Genomic DNA, 24,080 nt, shown 5'->3' with positions numbered 1-24,080 from the left:
AAAGACCTCAATCGCATAGAAAATTTGTGGGCAGAACTGAAAAAGCATTTGCGAGCAAGGAAGCCTACAATCCTGACTCAGTTACACCAGCTCTGTCAGGAGGAACGGGCCAAAATTCACCTAACTTATTCTGTTCTTTACTATTTATATTTTTCCAACTTTTACTTTTACTTCACTACATTCCAAAAGACTTTTCCTTGACACCGAAAAGTACTCGTTACATTTTGACAGGAAAATTGTCCAATTCAAACACTTATCAAGAGAACATCCCTGGTCATCCCTACTGCCTCTGATCTGGTGGATGTCTGAGTGTTGGTAGTTTGCCCCAGGCTATCCATAAATAAATACAGAACAAGAAAATTGTGCCATCTGGTTGGTTAATATAAGGAATTTTAAATTATTTATACTTTTACTTTTGATACTTAAGTATATTTAAAACCAAATACTTTTAGAGTTTTACTCAAGTAGTATTTTACTGTGTGACACTGACTTTTAATTGAGTCATTTTCTATTAAGTTATATTTACTTTTGAGTCCTCTTCCACCACTGCCAAGATGACATTGAATGTTTCTTAATGTGGCCTAGTTAGAGATTTTACTTACATCAGCTTGAACAACCAACTTGACAGCGCTTGAAGAATAATGTGCAAATATTGTACAATCCAGCTGTGCAAAGCTCTTAGAGACTTACACACAAAGACTCACAGCTATATTCAATGGAAAATGTGTTTCAGGGGGGTGAATACTTATCTAATCAATATATATTAGTGTTTTCATTTTCATTAATTTCTCATTTAAAAAAATTAAAATCCTTCCACTTTGATATTACAAAGTATTTTGTGTAGATCATTGACCCAGAATAACAATTAAATCTATTTTAATTCCACTTTGTAATAGAATAGAATGTGGAAAAAGTCAAGGGGTGTGAATGCCTTCTGAAGGCACTGTATATTATCACGAAATGTCATTAAGTTTTTGTTCATTTTTGTGTGTGTTTTTTTGTTCAGCTGTTCGCACAAGACTTGAGACAAGTCAAAGTTCGTCAGGAAAAGTCTTCTCCCTTTTGTCGGTGATTGGTCAACAGTACTACTCCTAGTAGAAGTGGGAACTATGTACGGGATTCTTCTATAAAGTGTTTGTTGTCATTTCTACGAGAGACGACTAGTTTCCGTGCACATTTTTCCACTTGAGAAATACTGCACCAAACATCTTAGTTATATGTAAAATTGCACAACTTAGACGTCAAAACAATTGCTCTCTCTCTCTCTCTCTCATAGTGTGCATATGTGTGTGTGTGCTCCCAGAACAGTAATCACTTGTGATCTAGTCCACATTATGAACATACTCATATGAGCTAGGCAGATATACAGCCAGTTCCTTCCTGTCACCCTCCTTCCTGGTGATGCATGGTATACCCCAGCGTACTCCTAGAGAAGTCTGGATAATTAAACAACTGCGTGTTGTTTAATCTGATAATGGATTGAAGTGAGACAGGAAGTGAGACAGCCAACACAAGTCACACTCTGATAACATTACTGCTGTGTTACTAGCATTTACACAACATCATAATATTAGGAAAGTTAATTGAAGTTAATTATTAGTGGCCACAGAACAAACAGTTTGAATGTGACTGGGCTCTATTCAATCCACATTGTGGAAATTCAGCGTTTTAGCTTTATGTCACCTTTATTGGAAATTATCTGTACATTTCTATTGCAGAATCTGTAACACTTCAGCATTACAGATTGAATTGAGCTTTGAGTTTTGTATTCAAGCTCTTGTGTCTACCTGTGCCGTTGTGCTCTGTGTCTGTAGTGGTTGAGACTTGGTACTTGAGCTTCTGTGGCACAGTGATTATCTGCATGTAGGCCAGAAGCCACAGAGCGAGAGGAGGGGGATGGGGGGATGGGGTGCACAGGAGAGAGATGCGATGAGACAAGCCACACAAGCCTCAAAGGGAACAGAGTGGGGGGTACCAAGCAGCTACCCTAAACCCTGCCGTAGGGCTAGGAACAGACAGACTTGGTTAACCACAGAACCACAAGAACATACAAGTGCACATACAAAGAGGGAGAGAGAGAGAGAGAAAGAGAGAGAGAGAGAGAGAGAGAGAGAGAGAGAGAGAGAGAGAGAGAATCTACAGCATGTGTGCGTGTCGAATGCGTTTTTAATGAATCATAGCGTGAAATCACCTACCTATATTGAAAAAATATATAAATGCAAAATACAACAATTTCCAAGATTTTACTGAGTTACAGTTGACGTACGGAAATCAGTCAATTGAAATGTATTCATTAGCCCCTAATCTATGGATTTCACATGACTGGGAATACAGAAATGCATTTGTTTGTCACAGATACCTTAAAAAACAAGGTAGGGCGTGGATCAGAAAACCAGTCAGTATCTGGTGCGACCACCATTTTCCTCAGCGCGACACATCTCCTTTGCATAGAGTTGATCAGGCTGTTGATTGTGTCCTGCGGAATGTTGTCCCACTCCTCTTCAATGGCTGTGCGAAGCTGCTGGATATTGACCGGAACGGAACACGCTGTCGTACATGTCGATCCAGAGCATCCCAAACATGTTCAATGGTTGACATCATGTCTGGTGAGTATGCAGGCCATGGAAGAACTAGGAAATGTTCAGCTTCCAGGAATTGTGCACAGATCCTTGCAACATGGTGCCATGCATTATCATGCTGAAACAAGAGGTGATGGCGGCGAATACATGGCATGACAATGGGCCTCAGGATCTCGTTAAGGTATCTCTGTGCGTTCAAATTGCCTTCGATAAAATGCAATTGTGTTCACTGTCCATAGCTTATGCCTGCCCATACCATAAACCCCACTGCCACCATGGGGGCACTCTGTTCACAACAAAGCATATCGCTCGCCCCAACGACACCATACATGCTGTCTGCCATCTGCCCTGTATTGTTGAAACTGGAATTAATCCTTGAAGAGCACACTTCTCCGGTGTGACAGTGGCCAATGAAGGTGAGCATTTGCCCAATGAAGTTGGTTACGACGCCAAACTGCAGTCAGGTCAAGACCCCGTTGAGGACAACGAGCACACAGATGAGACAGTTTCGGACAGTTTGTGCAGAACTTCTACAGTTGTGCAAACCCACAGTTTCATCAGCTTCCTAGGTGGCTTGTCTCTGATGATCCTGCAGGTGAAGAAGCCGGATGTAGAGGTCCTGGGCTTGCTTGGTTACACGTGGTCTGTGGTTGTGAGGCTGGTTGGACGTACTGCCAAATTCTCTAAAATGACGTTGGATGTGGCTTATGGTGGAGAAATTAACATTCAATTATCTGGCAATAGCTCTGGTGGTCAATCCTGCAGTCAACATGCCAATTGCACGCTCCCTCAAAACTTGAGACATCTGTGGTATTGTGTTGTATGACAAAACATACAGCACAATAGAGAGGTGTGTTATTGTCCCCAGAACAAGGTGCATCTGTGTAATGATCATGCTGTTTAATCAGCTTCTTTATATGCCACACCTGTCAGGTGGATTATCTTGGGAAAGGAGAAATGCTCACTAACCAGGATGTAAACACATTTTTGAGAAATGTGCTTTTTGTGCGTATAGAACATTTCTGGGATCTTTTATTTCAGCTCATGAAACATGGGACCAACGCTTTACATGTTACGTTGATATTTTTGTTCAGTGTAGATTCAGTCCTTTGATATGTTTTCTGAAATGACATGCTTTATTCAGCTATTTCAGTGCACTCAATGATGCAGGGATGTAGTACTCTTTCACACTTTTATTGGTCTTATTATAGACTGGTTGGCAGACAACTTCACGAAAACGATGCACACGCATCGATAGGGCCAGAAGCCGTACTTTGTTATAATTCTAAATGGTGACATAGCTTGCATCAATGGCAAGAAGCTGCAATGTGGGGAATCAAAGGTGGCTCGTTTCAGCTAGTTTTATCTTGGTATTTATATCATGTCAATGCTCATATGGCTAAAACTCGCTAGATAACAGTATTTCAGAATCTCATTGTGAATCTCATTGTGCAAATGTATTTATGTTTTCAATAAACATTTGGAGACTAAATATAGTACACATTGTCAAGAATCTAAGCGTGTACGGTCGAGCGTACATGTATTTGTGCGTGTGTGTTCGTTCATCCTAGTTTGACACGGAGGCTTAATAAGAACTGGCAGCTGTCAGTCTCCTGTTGACGTCTATCAGGAAGGCCACGACCTAACATGGGCACACAACAGAAACTCTCTGAGACAGTGGAAAGATACTTGATATAAAGATAACACACATTGTAACGCCTCTCTCGGAAGCCTCTCTCGGAAGCCTCTCTTGGAAGCCTCTCTCGGAAGCCTCTCTCGGAAGGCACCACTTTTCCATTTATTTTATTTTTTAAATTAATAACCTCTTAGGGATCCCTAAGCACGGGATTGATTTGACAACATCCAGTGAAATTGTAGAGCGCCAAATTCAAACTACAGATATATCAATATTCAACCTTCACGGAAATATAAGTGTAATACATCAAAATAAAGCTTAACTTCTTGTTTATCCAGCCGCAGTGTCAGGCAGGTGCGACACGAAAGTCAGACATAGCCATATAATAAATGCCTTACCTATGAAGATCTTCTTTTTGCAATCTCAAATGTCTCAGTGACACAATGAATGGTCGTCTTGTTCGATAAATTCCTTCTTTATATCCCCAAAATGTTCATTTATTTGGCATGTTTGATTCAGAAACTCGCCGGTTCCAACATGACTACAAAGTATCTAATAAGTTACCTGTAAACTTGGTTTAAACATTTCAAACAACGTTCCTAATCCAACCTCAGGTATCCTAAAATGTAAATAAACGATAAAATTTAAGACGGAATAAATTGTTTCTAATAAAAAACGGATAAAAACAACTTTCACGCTTTCCAGTTCACGCGCAACAAAAGACTAAAGCTCTTCAGAGTGACACCTACAAAGAACAGCCCTACTTCTTCATTTCTCAAAAGAAAAACATCAAACAATTTCTAAAGACTGTTGACATCCAGTGGAAGCCATAGGAACTGCAATCTGGGCCCTAATAAATCAGGCCTCCCATAGAAACACATTGGAAAACACAGTGACCTCCTGGATGGATTGTGCTCTGGGTTTCGCCTGCCAAATCAGTTCTGTTACACTCACAGACATTATTCTAACAGTGTTTTCTATCCAAATCTAGTAATTATATGCATATCCTAGCTTCTGGGCCTGAGTAGCAGGCAGTTTACTTTGGGCTTTTCACCCGGATGTGAAAATACTGCCTCCTATCCCAGAGAGGTTTTAAACAAGTAATTATTTTCATTTCACTTCACCAATTTGAACTATTTTGTGTATGTCCATTACATGAAATCCGAATAAAAATCAAATTTAAATTACAGGTTGTAATGCAACAATAGGAAAAACACCAAGGGGGATGAATACTTTTGCAAGGCACTGTATGTGTTGTCATTATACAGTGTCTCATCAATCACGTCCCTTGATCAACCAGAACATTGGTAGCCACTCAAATGAACTTTGCAAGAGTAAGGGGACCAGTTAGGTTACTCTGGCTTCACTCAATTGTAATATGAAGGTCAACACATTTGGTTGACTGGATACAGTTGTCTATGGTGACCTTCTCTATGGAGCGCTATTACAGAGATATGGATTGGAAGGCTTCATATATTGTTCTCCATTGGTTGTGGACTAATCCATTCTCTGTGATGTGGAGGCCATTACTAGTGATGCTGTTGTCTCTGAAAAGTACATTAGATTGTTCTTGGTGGGTTGCAGAGTAGACCCTTGACCCCAGAGGGCCATGTCCTCCCAAGAACAGGGTCTAGACCCCCCACTCTCCCACCACAGCCCCCTTCTGTCCACAGAGTGGGGTCAGGGATCAGGGGGACATGGCAGCTCATGGAGCATCGGTATGCACTGAAACAACTCTACAAGCAGCTCTAGACAAGGCAGTCTGGGCTACAATTCATGCCATACAGTATTTAGCTATTTCAAATGTTATAATGTATTTATCAGGCCTTGTGATAACACTTCTTATACATATACCATTGCTGCTGCTATTCATTTTTATCCGCCATTCTAAAGAACAATGTTGAACATATCAGAGTAGGCTATTGTGGGTTAATTTCATCACACATAGCGCATATCTTCCGTCAAAGAAATATAAAAGAAAACGTTTCTAAGTGGAGCGAAGCAGTCATATGACATCAAGGTGTTAGAGCTGCTATTTGTGGCTGTGTGTAAAGGTTCAGCAGCGTGAAGTTATTACCAATTTGAATTCTGTAGAGCAAACTTAGCGCTTGTAAATGCTACCTCTGCTCGCAAGCGTCATGTGACCACCCATCTGCCTCTCCTCTGGAACATGTTAATTGTGATTTACTCTAGAAACTATATTTGACATGTAAAGGTTACTGGCTGCATGGAAAAGCATTACACTTACACTTTTGCCTCTGTGTGTGTGTTCCCTCTGTGTGTGTGTGTTTTAGGGTTGGAGGAATATGGCCCTGAATCCCCTGCTGTCGGAGAGAGGCCTAATGGAGATGTCTGGGACTTGGCCTACTGCTAAACCAACATGAGGTGAGGCTCAGGTTAGAAAGCCAAAGAGCCCAAATGACACAAAGAAGCAAATTCTGAACTGACCATGCTGTGTGTGTGTGTGTGTGTGTGTGTGTGTGTGTGTGTGTGTGTGTGTGTGTGTGTGTGTGTGTGTGTGTGTGTGTGTGTGTGTGTGTGTGTGTGTGTGTGTGTGTGTGTGTGTGTGTGTGTGTGTGTGTGTGTGTGTGTGTGTGTGTGTGTGTGTGTGTGTGCGCGCGTGTGCGTGCACTCTGTTCTTGTTCATGTGAGCGTCTGTACATGTGTGCTTGAGCGTGTGTCTCTGCATGCCCGCAGCAAAGTTAGCCTCTGTGTTGAGTAAACCCTTGGATATTAGTAGCGGTCCAAGGAACGCAGTAAACAGAAGAAAAAAAACACTGGTTTGAGGGGAACTCATGCAACGTGGCCATAGGCAATATCAAATCCAATGACCCGTTCCTCTGCCCTCTGGTCCGTACCAAAGACATGAGTCAAAGGGGGGCAGAGGCTAGCGTTGACTGTTTGACATCAGCACAACCTCACAGTCTAAAAGGTGGAACCCATAAAAAGGTAATACAATTGGCTATAGTCATTGCAAATGATGTACAAACAGGCAAGGTTCTTGGGGAGGTTATATGGAACATCCCCTTATTATTCACCACATGATCGGTGCATGATGTGTGGATGTAGCATTGTAGTTGTAATGCCATATTGGTTGATCTATGCCATTTAATATGACAGAGGACGACACAATTAGCTTGCTTTAGTGATGTGTTGCAGAAGGTCTTGTTTCGTGGTATTTTTATGGCCTATTTCCTCAGCATTTGTTTTATCCTTGATTGGACCTTTGACCTTAACCTTTGTATAACTATCTCAGACACAGCTGGAGAGATTGACAGGATGTTAGTTTCCTGGGATATTGAATGTGCGTGCTGTGCACAATATGCTAAATCAGTAGACATACAACTCTGTCAGCAAAAATATTCCGATAGCTAAAAATACCAACCTCTCACTCACTCTCAAATCAGCACCAATACCAAGAGCTTACCCCTAGTACCATTCTGACCGAATGTTCTGGCAACTCTAAAAGGTTCTTTGTATGTATTGGTATTCCAGTAAAGCTGATTTCTTGTGTGATGTTGTGGAAATCAAGGGTTCAAGAGAGTGAGAGTGATGTCAGAACCCATGGGCCTCAACGTCTGGTAGTGTACCCACTGTAATTACTCCCTCTACTCTCTGTCAATTGGTGGAGTGCTCTGAAGGGCCAATTAGGGAGGGCAGCCCGAGTCGCCGGGCAGGAGAGTCAGCAGCAGAGTCACTACCCGCCATTTAAACTCCAAGACCTTTAGCCGTCATAGAGAGGAGCACTGTTATCAAATCATTAGTTTATTTTTAAACCATTGATACAGTCAAGGCCAAAGATTTGTGAAAAAAATACCAAAAATATAAATTTCTCAGACTGAGAATGTGGTTTCGAGTTTTGGTATTAAATAGCAAGAAGCACCCTGGCATGGTAACATTGTGTGTATTGTAATTCAAATCTAACTATACCTCTCTCTGGAAGGATGCAATTACGCTGTAGCCAGTGTTGGCTGTTGACAAGATCATACGCTATTGTCCGTCTGGTTGGTGTTCCATTGAAACTTAACAAAAAAACTCCAGTCCATTATGTGGGTAAATGTTACTATATGTGTCGTCAAGAACGCGTTGTGCTGTGGACTTGTAAATCAGGAGGAAGGTAGATGGATATTGTTAACTGGAGTCTTCAGTATCGGGCCATTGGTTTGAGTTCATTCTATATTTCAAATGCTTATTAAATGTGAATGCGGGCTTTAACCATGGTCCTCTCCAAAACAGTAAATCCACCCTGTTTATGATGTTTTTACAACAATACCATAGCATCCATCTCACCATCCTAAAAGCAGTGTGTTAGTCATTAGACCACTATATCCACTGTTGCAATAAGGTAGACTTCAATGGAAGATAACTGGCACACTCCGCTTTTTAAGAGTCAGAGTGGTGTCTAACCTCCCATCAGCCATTGCCTGTGAAGCGCATGGTTGGGGTCATGGGGTTAAAGCCCAAACAGGAAGAGCTGGCTATTTTCAACTCTCAGATAAATATGTGCAGTGACACCCCTAAAACATTTCCCTGGAAACAGGTCTAATGCAGCCTCAAATTTCTATCTCCCTGTTATACTCCCCTGACCATATCCAAATTACAATAATTGCTTTTGTGTTTAAATGTGCTGCATGCGCTGTGGGCAGTGGGTACATGTTCTGAAATTCATATGACTTATGTATAGATACACACACTACAAGTCAAAAGTTTTAGAACACCTACTCATTCAAGGGTTTTTATTTAGTTGTACTATTTTCTACATTGTAGAATAACAGTGAAGACATCAAAACTACGAAATAACACATATGGAATCCTGTAGTAACCAAAAAAGTGTCAAACACATCAGAAAATATGATTTATATTTGAGATTCTTCAAAGTAGCTACCCTTTGCCTTGATTACATTTTTGCACACTCTTGGCATTCTCTCAACCAGCTTCATGAGGTAGTCACCTGGAATGCATTTAAATTAACAGGTGTACCTTCTTAAAAGTTAATTTGTGGAATTTATTTCCTTCTTAATGCGTTTGAGCTAATCAGTTGTGTTGTCATAAGGTATAAAGAAGATAGCCATATTTGATATAAGATGCCCATATTATGGCAAGAACAACTCAAATAAGCAAAGAGAAGCGAGAGTCCATCATTACTTTAAGACATGAAGGTCAGTCAATACGGAAAATTTCAAGAACTTTGAAAGTTTCTTCAAGTGCAGTAGCCACAGGAATGGAAGACCCAGAGTTACCTCTGATGTAGAGGATAAGTTCATTAGAGTTACCAGCCGCAGAAATTGCAGCCCAAATAAATGCTTCAGCAACAGGCACATCTAAACATCAACTGTTCAGAGGAGACTGTGAATCAGGCCTTAGTGGTCGAATTGCTGCAAAGAAACCACTACTAAAGTACACCAATAATAAGAAGGGATTTGTTTGGGCCAAGAAACAAGCAATTGACATTAGACCAGTGGAAATTTGTCCTTTGGTCTGGAGTCCAAATTTGAGATTTTTTGTTCCAACCGCTGTGTCTTTGTGAGACGCAATGTGGGTGAACAGATGATCTTTGTATGTATATTTCCCACCGTAAAGCATGGAGGAGGAGGTGTTATGGTGTGGGGGTGCTTTGCTGGTGACACTGTCTGTGATTTATTTAGAATTCAAGACACACTTAACCAGCATGGCTATCACAGCATTCCGCTGCAGCGATACGTCATCCCACCTGGTTTGGGCTTAGTGGGACTTTCTGCTGCATCAGACGACCTGGCCTCCACAATCCTCCAACCAAATTGAGATGGTTTGGGATGAGTCGGTCCGCAGAGTGAAGGAAAAGCAGCCAACAAGTGCTCAGCACATTTGGGAACTCCTTCAAAACTGTTGGAAAAGCATTCCAGTTGAATCTGGTTGAGAGAATGGCAAGAGTATGCAAAGCTGTCATGCAGGAAAAGGGTGGCTATTTGAAGAATAAAATATACAAGTATTTAGATTTGTTTTACACTTTCTTGGTTACTAAATGATTCCATATGTGTTTTTTCATAGTTTTGATGTCTTCACTATTATTCTTAATTCTAATATATATATACACACACACACACACACACACACACACACACACACACACACACACACACACACACACACACACACACACACACACACACACACACACACACACACACACACACACACACACACACACACACACACACTTTATTCATAGAATAGCAACCATGAAAATGCAGAATATCACACATGTTTCTATCCTATTGCTTTTATATGACACAGCATTACTTGAACAATGTAGCACTAATGCTTATCTAAAATAGAACCTGTGGAAATATGACAGAGAGCGGTAGTTAGGTGTTGCTGTTCACAAGGCACAGCCCATGTTTGCCTGGAGTAGACCTTTCAGAATATAACCGCATGCAGCCTCCATGTCATTAACACTAGGCCACAGGACATAATGAAATCCCCTGCATGTGTTTGCATGATTAAAGAGAGGTACAGTGTGTGTGTGTGTGTGTGTGTGTGTGTGTGTGTGTGTGTGTGTGTGTGTGTGTGTGTGTGTGTGTGTGTGTGTGTGTGTGTGTGTGTGTGTGTGTGTGTGTGTGTGTGTGTGTGTGTGTGTGTGTGTGTGTGTGTGTGTGTGTGTGTGCGTGTGCATCTGTGTGTGTTCATTTTTGTGCGTTTGCTTTGGCACACAGATGACATTAGGTGCCAGTGTAAAACACTGCTTTCGGAAGTCCATAAGCAAATGTCTACAATATGAATTAAGTCTTTATTATAATGCAATAAATGCGTAATAAACAAATAGTAGATAGTGGTAATGAAGCAGCAAGGTTAAAGCATTAACCAAAGAAAATAGGTCATTTGCTAAATGTATTTATATGAAAGCTGCTATGTCATTAAAATGATTTTTTTCCCATCTATAATTTTCCTATTTCCTATTCATCATGTAATTCCATATTTCATGCCTGGGTGCGATCCTTCCACCATGCTATATATTGCTGAGGCTTGTGCCTCTTAGCGATAGCACATTCTTTCCGGCATTTTTCCCCCCACAAAACCGTAACATTTCCATATTTTTTCTCATTTTGATTCGCGGAATTACCAGGAGTAGGGCATTTGGGGTGGGGGGTGAGGGGGTTGACGACATCAGTTATCAATTTATAATTAAAAGGAATAAAACTGCATTTTTTTTCTCCATTTAATATCCAAGTAGCCGTCAGTGGAGTGTGTAATAGCACTGCGTAGGTAGGGTTTCTTCTGCATCATCATTTTACAGCGAGAACAAAGAATATGCGCATAATAAAATCATGCAAATGAATGCAAATCGCTGGCAGCAAGGAGGAGAGGGAAGGTGGAAGGAGGGAGGGGAGATGCAGAAGCCAAGAGGAGTGGTAGGACTTGGTACTTACCCTTGCTAGGCAAACCTCATGCCCTGTACAATTTAAGATATCGCTTTTTTGTGTTTTTGAATATCCCTCCTTTGGGTCTGGATGGATCAATTTGAATTCAAATTCTCCAAATGCCAATTTCGAAGTTGCAAGACAATGCAAAGCCCAAACAAGATACATCTTGCATGTGTCATTTCCCTCAGTTACTCCTTATTCTCCTCCCTTCACTCCTTAGCAACATTTTGCATAAATGTTTTTTGAGAATTACATAATCTATTCTCAATCCTTTTTTTCATCTGCTGAATGCAGTGAATTGAAATGAAAATGTGTCTCTTGTGTTTTAATGGAAGAGACCAGGTTAGGGAGGGCAGGGCAGTACTTTGTGTGTTGGCTGATGCAACGCTGCTATGGCCCGATACAGCATCAGAGAAATGCAAAACATATATTACTAACACCACAGCTAATGAAAGTCTCTCCCTTACCCCCCATCCGCTCACTAAAAACCAGCCGACACTTCAACCTTATCAAAAATGTGACATTTTCCTGAGTACGTTCATTAAGCACAAGCGAGGGGGATTAGGGATTGACAACCACCCCCGCCCTTTTCTAGCCCTTAGCCCTTTTCACAAATCACATATTCACATTATATTCCTGGATATTCAAATCAGTGTACACCATGCACATTGAGATTTGTTTGTAATGTATTATATATACATGGGATGAGGAAATTGTACTCTGGTCATGCAGGTTGTACGTGTAAAAACATTTTCAATAACATTTTTACAGTGAAAATCTTAAATACAATTTGCTTTTCGACTGCTCAGTGTTTTCAAATGGGAGATTTGCTTGCTGGCAGATTACAGGTATGCTATTCAGTGTACATCTAACCAGGGATGGTGTACTCAACCTTCAACTTAATTCCAATATAATTCACACATTTAAGATAACTTTGACTACTCTCATTTTGAACAGTATTTTGTAGTTTAATATAGCTTAGTCTTTATAACTGTGAAAAAGGCATAGACTGTGTGTGTGTGTGTGTGTGTGTGTGTGTGTGTGTGTGTGTGTGTGTGTGTGTGTGTGTGTGTGTGTGTGTGTGTGTGTGTGTGTGTGTGTGTGTGTGTGTGTGTGTGTGTGTGTGTGTGTGTGTGTGTGTGTGTGTGTCTACATAGTGCTCTGAGCTGCCCATATTTAAACAATGATCAGTGATTTGTGTGCAGTAGCATATAAAAGAACACTGGAATAATTACATCTCGCACGCACACACACGCACACACACACACACACACACACACACACACACACACACACACACACACACACACACACACACACACACACACACACACACACACACACACACACACACACACACACACACACACACACACACACACTGGACTACTCTTCAGCCACAATATGGCGAGTGAGAGAAGAGGGGGAAGGCATAGACAGACACTTACAATAATGCATAATGATGTTAACATTCCTGCATGTCTAATAGAGGCGGGACTGAGACAGACAATGGCTAGGCCGTTGTCTTGGTGTGTGTGTGTGTGTGGGTGTGCATGTGTATGTCTGGCAACAGTTAATAAAGATTAATTAATTGTGGCCTGGTGGGTGTACTACAGAGGTATTGCTCATGTTTGTTGGGTGCCATGCTGAAGTGATTGAAAAATTTTGGCTAAAGCATTCATCCAATCAAAAATTATGGAAGATCTTGCATGTGTGTGCGTGAGCATGTTTGGGTTTGTTAACTAAGCATGTTTATGAATATACAGTATCAGGCAAAAGTTTGGACAGAGAGTTTTTCAAGGGTTTTTCTTTATTTTTTACTATTTTCTGCATTGTAGAATGTCATTAAAACTATGAAATAAGACATGGAATCATATAGTAACCTTAAAAGTGTTAAACACGTCTAAATATATTTGAAATTTGAGATTCTTCAAAGAAGCCACTGTTTGCCTTCATGACAGCGTTGCACACTCTTGGCATTCTCTCAACCAGCTTCAACTGGAATGCTTTTCCAACAGTCTTGAAGGAGTTCCCTATATGCTGAGCACTTGTTGGCTGCTTTTCCTTCACTCTGCGGTGCAACTCATTCCAAACAATCTCAATTGGGTTGAGGTCGGGTGATTGTGGAGACCAGATCATCTGATGCAGCACTCCATCACTAACCTTCTTGGTAAAATAGCCCTTACACAGCCTGGAGGTCTGTTTTGGATCATTGTCCTGTTGAAAAACAAATGAAAGTCCCACTAAGCGCAAACCAGACGGGATGGCGCATCGCTGCAAAATGCTGTGGTAGCCATGCTGATTTTAAGTGTGCCTTGAATTCTCAATAAATCACTAAAAGTGTCACCAGCAAAGCATCCCCACACCATCACACCTCCTCCATGCTTCACGGCGGGAACCACACATGCGGAGATCATCCGTTAACCTACTCTGCATCTCACAAAGACTCAGCGGTTGGAACCCAAAGTCAAAAATTTGGACCCATCAGACCAAAGGACAGATTTTCACCAGTCTAATGTCCATTGCTCATGTTTCTGGGACCAAGCAATTATATTCTTCTCATTGGTGTCCTTTCATAGTGGCTTCTTTGCAGCAATTCGCCATGAAGTTCTGATTCCCGCAGTCTCTTCTGAACAGTTGATGTTGAAATGTGTCTGTTACTTGAACTCTGTGAAGCATTTATTTGGGCTACAATCTGAGGTGCAGTTAGCTCTAATGAACTTATCCTCTGCAGCAGAGGTAACTCTGGGTCTTCCTTTCCTGTGGCGGTCTGCATGAGAGCCAGTTTCATCATAGCACTTGATGGTTTTGGCAACTGCACTTGAAAACACTTTCTCTACAGCAGAGGATAAGTAATGATAGACTGTAATGATAGAGTCTCTCTTTGCTTATTTGAACTGTTCTTGGCATAATATGGACTTGTAGAACGATACATAAACACAGAAGATAATGGATTAGATATCAAAACTGAAGGAAGTGATACAAAACAAGAGATGGGGAAAGACAGGCAGTGTCTCCAGGCGAGGACTGGCAAAAATGAAGGTCATTTTCTGTGGGCACCCGTAGCATCTGGATTGCAGATCACTGAATTCCCCCCGAATGCGTTTCCGGGCTTTGGTGAGGGGGCCTTGGTTTATAGCCTACTAGACCCTATCTCTGCCTGGGTACACTTTGTTTTTTCCCTACTCGAAATATGTATTTTGTGTTTCTGAATCAAATGTCAAGTTAATTTCCTGTGTGCCATGAGCGGTGTGTCCTCCCCTTGGGTGTGTGGGGCAGCACCGAGGATGTTGAGTGGGGGAAGGGGGCACTGCGAGGAAAGGAGAGAGGCGAGGAGAGGTGTGGAGGCGGTGGCGAGTACAGTATACTAGTGTTTGTAAATTGGCTCTCTCTGAAGCGCCGGAGTGGCGGGTTGTGTGTATGTGTGTACGTACAAAGAGTAACTGGTTGTGTTTTTGGTGTTCATTGAGTGTGTATGTATGTGTATGCATGCATGCACGTGTTCCCTTGAACACTTATATTTCTAAAACTGTTTCTGGATGTGAAAGTATTTGCAGGTGTACTTGCTTCAGTCTGATGCTATTCCCCATGATTATTTTGTTATTTATGGATTTTCTGTTTGAAGTTATCAAGTTATCAGCATTATTATTTTCAATAATCATTTCAAGTGTGTTTTCCAATTGGAATTCTACACCTGCAGCCAATGATATCACAAAACTAACCTGTTATGCTATCATGTGGAGCACATTCCACCCTCATTAAGGAGAATAGTCCCCTTATGACACGACCAATCAGAATGCTATCTTTCTATATTTCAGCTACAGGGAGCTGACCCATGGGCCTTGGCCATTAACTAATGATATCTCACTGTTCCATCATTATCACAGCCTCTCATCTTCATACTCGACCACAAAGACCTCTGTGTGTCTGTCTGTGTGAGTCTCTCTGTGCGTATGTGTTAGAGAAATGTGCAGTTTAGAGTGCATTTTCTCATCAGCGGTGCCCTATCTGTAAACTGATTTAAAACATAACCCTATCACTAATGTCACTCATCACATGTGTTCTTTCAGACATGCTTACGCTCCATTATTATATTCAATAACGCTTCTCGTGTAGGATTTCTAGCTTCTGTGTTGCCTTCTGATGGCAGTCTTTGTCTCTTTCTGCCACTGTGGACTCTTGCTATATTCATTGAGGTTTTGTTGATTTTCTTTCCCAGTCCCCCCTATTTGCATTGAGTAATTGGGTGCTTCTGACAATCCTCATGTCTAGTGTACGTGTCCCTTTCATTTATGAGGTGCATCTTTTTTTAGTATTCTTTGTGTGAAAAGAAACAAATACTGTTGTTTTTTGAGAAACAATCAACACACTATTTGTATATATTTTATATGATCCGTCAATATTGTAATGCTGGAGTTAGTGACACAATATTTTAATATGAAATAAATACAATTATAGAAAATCATGCAGTATTAGTATTTTAATGTCAACTGCCACACTCATTTGAAATGTGCATGTGTTGTGGCAGCCATCATTCCAGTGTCTATAAGTGTACAATAAGGTGCTATCTAGAACCTAAAATGGTTATTTGGCTGTCCCCATAGGAGAACCCTTTGAAGAATCCTTTTTGGTTCCAGGTTAAACCCTTTTTGTTCCAGGTAGAACCCTTTTGGGTTCCATGTAAAACCCTTTCCACAGAGGAACCAAAAAGGGTTCTACCGGGGCTTTAAAAAGGGTTCTTCTATGGGGACAGCCAAAGAACCCTTTTGGAACCCTTTTTTTTCTAAAGGTCTATGAATGTGTAATTGCGTATTGCGACAGCCCTGTAAAACGCTGTAATGTGGAGAAATGGATTATCCATTTGTCATGTGTGCTTTCGCTGATGTATGCTCCTGCCCCACAAATGTCACATCCCATAACCCAGAAGAATTACACCAGTCCCACCTAATTACGCATATTCATGATGCTGCTTTGCATGGCACAGGTATCATGGTCTGTAGCGAGGCACCGCGATCCAGTGTTGTGTCAGAGCAAAAGGCTCGGAATCCACTGATTCACTGTGTCTCCTCACAAGCATAGGTTGGATAACACTCCCTTCATTCTTGTACATTTTATTATGATTTGAGAGCGCTTGGAAAGCCTTTTTGCATGTGGTTGTATAGCCTCTACATGCCTGCAACATTTAATCTGTATTAAAGAAATTAGCTTTTTCCTGGATTATCAAGGTCATTCTGAAAGAGAGGATTTTTCATATCCACTAACTCTCTTTTAGCCATATTTTTTTCTCCAAATTTCGACATAAGTTTTTTCTATTGTTCTCTCTTTTGCACTCCCTCTTTTTTCCTCCCCGTCTCTCTCTATCTACCTCTCTCTCACTCTTCCTCTACAATCTCATGAGTGTGGTTATGCGTGGACATTGATGAACCTTGCTGACCTCGATGAACCATGTGCAAATCAGAGATGGAATGCTGTTCACATCAGAAATGGGGACGAGGATGAGACCGAGCGAATGAGAAACCAACCAAGATGGAGGAAAGAGGGATGATATCGGGAGAAAGATGGGAACAAGGGGATGGAAAGAGAGTAGAGGAGGAGATGAAGGGTCCTAGTGGTTGGCTCAATGGCCCTTTATAGCAGCTTGCATAGCGGAGGGCGCAGACTTAATCAGAGGACAGGGTTTGGGGCTGTGCCACTGCTTGGGTAAACAGCGATTGTTCTCAGCGCGGGGTTCCAAACACTTTCAACAATGGCACCATTGTCCCGCCAGCTCTCATTAGGGAGAGAACCAGTGGCAAGAGGGGCAAAGATAGTAGGGAGAGAGGAGGGGTGGTTGGGGTAGATGGAGAGACTAGGAAGCTGACAGGAACAGGGAGTGGGGGGGGGGTAGAGGCATCATCCTTTCCCTCTCTCTCACTCTCAAGCTTCCTCTCGTTCTCTTATAAACTTGAAGTCGGAAGTCCACGTACACTTAGGTTGGAGTCATTAAAACAGGTTTTTCAACCACTCCACAAATTTCTTGTTAACAAACTATAGTTTTGGCAAGTCAGTTAGGACATCTTCTTTGTGCTTGACACAAGTAATTTTTCCAACAATTGTTTACAGACAGATTATTTCACTTATAATTCACTGTATCACAATTGCAGTGGGTCAGAAGTTTACATACACTAAGTTGACTGTGCCTTTAAACAGCTTGGAAAATTCCAGAAAATTATGTCATGGCTTTAGAAGCTTCTGGTAAGCTAATTGACATCATTTGAGTCAATTGGAGGTGTACCTGTGGATGTATTTCAAGGCCTACCTTCAACCTCAGTGCCTCTTCATCATGGGAAACTAAAAAGAAAATAGCCAAGACCTCAGAAAAAAAATTGGAGACCTCCACAAGTCTGGTTCATCCTTGGGAGCATTTTCCAAACGCCTGCAACAATAGTACGCAAGTATAAACACCATGGCAACACGGCAGTTGTCATACCGCTCAGGAAAGAGACGCATTCTGTCTCTTAGAGATGAGCGTACTTTGGTACGAAAAGGGCAAATCAATCCCAGAACAACAGCAAAGGACCTTGTGGAGATGCTGGAGGAAACAGGTACAAAAGTATCTATAACCACAGTAAAACGAGTCCTATATCGACATAACCTGAAAGGCCGCTCAACAAGGAAGAAGCAACTGCTCCAAAACCTCCATAAAAAAGCCAGATTACGGTTTGCAACTGCACATGCGGACAAAGATCGTACTTTTTGGAGAAATGTCCTCTGGTCTGATGAAAAAAAAAATAGATATGTTTGGCCATAAATTACCATCGTTATGTTTGGAGAAAAAGGGGGATTCTTGCAAGCCGAAGAACACCATCCCATCCGTGAAGCACAGGGGTGACAGCATCATGTTGTGGGGGTGCTTTGCTGCAGGAGGGACAGGTGCACTTCACAAAATAGACAGCATCATGAGGGAGGAAAATTATGTGGATATATTGAAGCAGCATCTCAAGACATCAGTCAGGAAGTCAAAGCTTGGTCGCAAATGGGTCTTCCAAATGGACAATGACCCCATGCATACTTCCAAAGTTGTGGCAAAATGGCTTAAGGACAACAAAGTCAAGGTAATGGAGTGGCCATCACAAATTTTCTATGGGACCTCAATCCTGCAGAAAATTTGAGGGCAGAACTGAAAAACGTTGCGAGCAAGGAAGCCTACAAACCTGACTCAGTTACACCAGCTCTGTCAGGAGGAATGGGCCAAAATTCACCCAACTTATTGTGCGAAGCTTTTGGAAGGCTACCCGAAACGTTTGACCCAAGTTAAACAATTTAAAAGCAATGCTAGCAAATACTAATTGAGTGTATGTAAACTTCTGACCCACTGGAAATGTGATGAATGAAATAAAATCTTAAATAAATCATTCTCTCTACTATTATTCTGACATTCCACATTCTTAGGTGCCTTGGTCATGGGCACAACTACAGATTTTCATCTAGTCGGCTCTGGGATTACGAACCAGCGTCCTTACAGTTACTGGCTCATCGCTCTTAACCGCTAGGCTACCTCCTCTCACCCTCTTTGCCCCACTTTCTTATTTCCTCCTTTTCTCTTTTCTTCCTCTCATCATCCCATTGTTATCCTGGTTGTGCCATTTGGGGCGGTAGAGGATGCCTTGCCTGTCATATCCCCCAACCACTAAGAGAGAAAGAGGCAGAAAGAGAGAGCAAGGGGGTGGGGGGGGGAGTGGGGAGAGAAAGGGGCAAAACAAAAAATATCTTGTTGTTTCCTGCCTTAATGAACATGGACGAATGATGAGCATAATTGTTAGCCTAGGCAATCAATTAGGAGACAGCACACCATCCGACTTCACTTGGGCACCATCTTTTTCACACCTTAAACCAATGCTTCCGCATGGCCACTTTCCCACCCTCAGATTAAACAGACATATATTTTTTTTTAACTTTTATACTTATTATTAGTTTGTCCATATGGTTGAGGCTTACCCACATAATAAATAACACAACCATAATCTATTTCGTAAACCCTCACTTGCTCTCCAGAACTATGCAAAGGAAAGGGGAAAAGCGAAGATGGCTGGTTTCCCTGGATTCCAACTGTATTCTGACACTTCTAAAGAATTTCTGTGGTTTAAGGAGATGAGAATCCGGCCTGACAATGTCTCTGAGTGACAATGACAATTGCATACAAAATTGTCATTCAAGTCCCATCAGCGATTCATACAGAGTTTGGAGAAATTCCTCTGTCTTCTTTCATGTTTTTCTTTTTTTTTGCCCGCCATGCAGAGAAATGGCCCCCGGTAATGGTAGCAATCTGTACCCAGAAAGGCAAGGGGCATTTCAGCTCCAACACAGGCACAAATCATGTCTGTCTGGAGGATTTGAGAGGATGTTGGCAATCAGTATAACATATAGACTTTCACGAAAGGAACTCTGTGATCTAAGTGTTTTTTTTTAGAAGTTCAATGAGACAAAAGAAAGGAAGAAAGAAGAAAGAGAGAAAATACAATTAATACAGTTACAGAGATGGCCTCTTGTTCAAGGGCAGGAGGCTGGGTTGCTATGGCTCCAGGTCTCTGATACGCTCATATGCAGCACAGAGAGGGACTAATTTAAATGTGGGTGCATGTGTGTGAGCGTGCATTTGCATGTGTGTGTGCCTTCTATAGAAGATTATGAAAAAAACTCAAATTATGTAAGGGATAATCAACGAGGGGCTATGCTTTCTATGGAAAATAATGAACGACATGGAAGGTGTGTTTCACGGCGTGTTAGCGGAATGGAACTGACCTTCCACGGAGTTGCATTATTTCCCTTAGAACGCATAGAGCCCCGAGTTGATTACCCCTTTTATACCATGGCTATAATTTAACACATCTGCTGCTAGAAATGTCTTCATTTGCAGGTAGAAATGTGTTCAACATCCACTGAAGTAGCTAGCAGGTTTAATAGATAGCTACAGTAGTTAGTTGCCTTGGTAACCAAACAAACAGACTTGCTAGTTTAGCCACCCAAACTATCAGTCCTAGCTTGCTATTATGAAAATCTAATTCAACAAGACTGTTGCTTTCAGAAGCAGCTCAAACATAGGACATGTAAGAATACACTATAGCCATTGAATTATACTCTCTAGAATGCCCTTCAAGCCAATCAGAAACGGAATAATTCAAGAAATGTATATCTGTACAGTATATACTGAAGCAATTGTTCCATCAGTGCACTTGGACTCCCTATGAACTTAGAGATTCCTAGAATCAAATCAAATTCAATTGCATGTCTCACATGAGCCGAATACAACAGGTGAAATGCTTACTTACAAGCCGTTAACCAGCAATGCAGTTTTAAGAAAAATAAGAAATAAAATCAACAAATAATTAAAGAGCAGCAGTAAAATAACAATAGCGAGGCTATATACAGAGGGTACCGGTAAAAGAGTCAATTTGCGGGGGCCCCAGTTAGTCGAGGTAATATATAAATGTACACTACAGTTCAAAAGTTTGGGGTCACTTAGACATTTCCTTGTTTTTGAAAGAAAAGCACATTTTTTTTGTCCATTAAAATAACATCAAATTGATCAGAAATACAGTGTTGACATTGTTAATGTTGTAAATGACTATTGTAGCTGGAAACAGCAGATTTTTATGGAATAGCTATGTAGGCGTACAGAGGCCCATTATCAGCAACCATCACTCTGGTGTTCCAATGGCACGTTGTGTTAGCTAATCCAAGTGTATAATTTTAAAAGGCTAATTGATCATTAGAAAACCATTTTGCAATTATGTTAGCACAGCTAATTAAAGAAGCAATAAAACTGTCCGTCTTCAGACTAGTTGAGCATCTGGAGCATCGGCATTTGTGGGTTCGATTACAGGCTCAAAATGGCCAGAATCAAATGACTTTCTTCTGAAACTGATCAGTCTATTCTTGTTCTGAGGAATTAAGGCTATTCCATGTGAGAAATTGCCAAGAAACTGAAGATCTCGTGCAACGCTGTGTACTACTCCCTTCACAGAACAATGCAAACTGACTCTAACTAGAATAGAAAGAGGAGTGGGAGGCCCCGGTGCACAACTGAGCAAGAGGACAAGTACATTAGAGTGTCTAGTTTGAGAAACAGATGCCTCACAAGTCCTCAACTGGCAGCTTCATTAAATAGAACCCACAAAACACCAGTCTCAACATCAACAGTGAAGAGGCGACTCCGGGATGCTTTTCTTTCAAAAACAAGGACATTTCTAAGTGATCCCAAACTTTTGACAGGTAGTGTAGGTAGAGTTTTTAAAGTGACTTATGCATAGATAATAACAGAGGAGCAGCAGTGTAAAAGAGGAGGGCGGGCGGCAATACAAATAGTCTTATGGCTTGGGGGTAGAAGCTGTTTAGAAGCCTCTTGGACCTAGACTTGGCGCTCCGGTACCGCTTGCCGTGTGGTAGCAGAGAGAACAGTCTATGACTAGGGTGGCTGGAAAAAATGTAAGATCTTCCTCTGACACTGCGTGATATAGAGGTCCTGGATGGCAGGAAGCTTGGCCCCAGCGATGTACTGGGCTGTACACACTACCCACTGTAGTGCCTTGCGGTCGGTGGCCGAGCAGTCGCCATACCAGGCAGTGATGCAACCGGTCAGGATGCTCTCAATGGTGCAGCTGTAGAACCTTTTGAGGATCTGAGGACCCATGCCAAATCTTTTCAGTCTCCTGAGGGGGAATAGGTTTTGTCATGCCCTCTTCACGACTGTCTTGGTGTGCTTGGACCATGTTAGTTTGTTGGTGATGTGGACACCAAGGAACTTGAATCTCTCAACCTGCTCCACTACACACCGTCGATGAGAATAGGGGTGTGCTCGGTCCTACTTTTCCTTTAATCCACAATCATTTCCTTAGTCTTGATCACATTGATGGAGAAGTTGTTGTCCTGGCACCATACGGCCAGGTCTCTGACCTCCTCCCTATATGGTGTCTCGTCGTTGTTGGTGATCAGGCCTACCACTGTTGTGTCATCGGCAAACTTAATGATGGTGTTGGAGTCGTGCCTGGCCGTGCAGTCATCAGTGAACAGGGAGTACAGGAGGGGACTGAGCACGCACTGCTGAGGGGTCCTGTGTTGAGGATGAACGTGGTAGATGTGTTGTTACCTTCCCTTGCGGCCCGTCAGGAAGTCCAGGATCCAGTTGCAGAAGGAGGTGTTTAGTCCCAAGGTCCTTAGCTTAGTGGTGAGCTTTGAATGCACTATGGTGTTGAACACTGGGCTGTAGTCAATGAATAGCATTCTCACATAGGTGTTATTTTTGTCCAGGTGTGAAAGGGCAGTGTGGAGTGCAATAGATATTGCATCATCTGTGGATCTGGTGGGGCGGTATGCAAACTGGAGTTGGTTTTGGGTTTCTGGGATAATGGTGTTGATATAAGCCATGACCAGCCTTTCAAAGCACTTGGCTACAGACGTGAGTGCTACGGGTCGGTAGTCATTTAGGCAGGTTACCTTAGTGTTCTTGGGCACAGGGCCTATGGCACTTGAAACATGTTGGTATTACAGACTCTTTCAGGGAGAGGTTGAAAATGTCAGTGAAGACACTTGCCAGTTGGTCAGCACGTGCTTGGAGTACACGTTCTGGTAATCTGTCTGGCCTTGCGGCCTTCTGAATGTTGACCTGTTTAAAGGTCTCACTCACATTGACTGTGGAGAATGTGATCACAGAGTCGTCCGGAACAGCTGATGCTCTCTTGCATTTTTCAGTGTTACTTGCCTCGAAGCGAGCATAGAAGAAATGTAGCTCATCTGGTAGGCTTGTGTTATTGGGCAGCTCTGCTGTGCTTTCCTTTGTAGTCTGTAACAGTTTGCAAGCCCTGATACATCCGGCGTCAGAGCCGGTGTAGTACGATTCGATCTTGGTCCTGTATTGCCGCTTTGCCTGTTTGGCGCAATTTCTTATAAGCTTCCGGGTTAGAGTCCCGCTCCTTGAAAGCGGCAGCTCTATCCTTTAGCTCAGTGCGTATGTTGCCTGTAATCCATGGCTTCTGGTTGGGGTATGTACGTACAGTGACTATGAGGATGACATCATCGATGCACTTATTGATGAAGCCAGTGACTGATGTGGTGTACTCCTCAATGCCATCGGAAGAATCCCAGATCCTATTCCAGTCTGTGCTAGCAAAACAGTTCTGTAGCTTAGCATCTGCTTCATCTGACCACTTATTTTTATTGACAGAGTCAATGGTGCTTCCTGCTTTAATTTTTGCTTGGCAGCAGGAATCAGGAGGATAGAATTATGGTCAGATTCGCCAAATGGAGGGCAAGGGAGAGCTTTGTACGCATCTCTGTGTGTGGAGTAAAGGTTGTCTCAAGTTCTTTTCCCTCTGGTTGCACATTTAACATGCTGGTAGAAATTAGGTAAAACTGATTTAAGTGTGCCTGCATTAAAGTCCCTGTTCACTAGGAGAGCCACCTCTGGATCCCCAGATGAGAGATTTTTAT

The 24,080-nt window shown here is 41.9% G+C and overlaps 1 long non-coding RNA gene across 2 annotated transcripts in view; it reads left to right on the top strand.

The window, feature by feature from the left end:
• Nucleotides 1–24,080, top strand: part of LOC124035139 — a 66,727-nt gene that overhangs the window by 22,614 nt on the left and 20,033 nt on the right. For both annotated transcript variants that reach the window (XR_006838692.1, XR_006838691.1), the window contains exon 2: nucleotides 6,510–6,600. This is a non-coding gene — a long non-coding RNA (uncharacterized LOC124035139). The remainder of the gene's footprint in view (nucleotides 1–6,509; nucleotides 6,601–24,080) is intronic.

This window comes from Oncorhynchus gorbuscha, linkage group LG05, assembly GCF_021184085.1.
Source record: "Oncorhynchus gorbuscha isolate QuinsamMale2020 ecotype Even-year linkage group LG05, OgorEven_v1.0, whole genome shotgun sequence".
Lineage (NCBI taxonomy): Eukaryota > Metazoa > Chordata > Actinopteri > Salmoniformes > Salmonidae > Oncorhynchus > Oncorhynchus gorbuscha.
The sequence above is the reverse complement of the archived record's forward strand: the minus strand, read 5'-3'. Positions and strand labels throughout refer to the sequence as shown.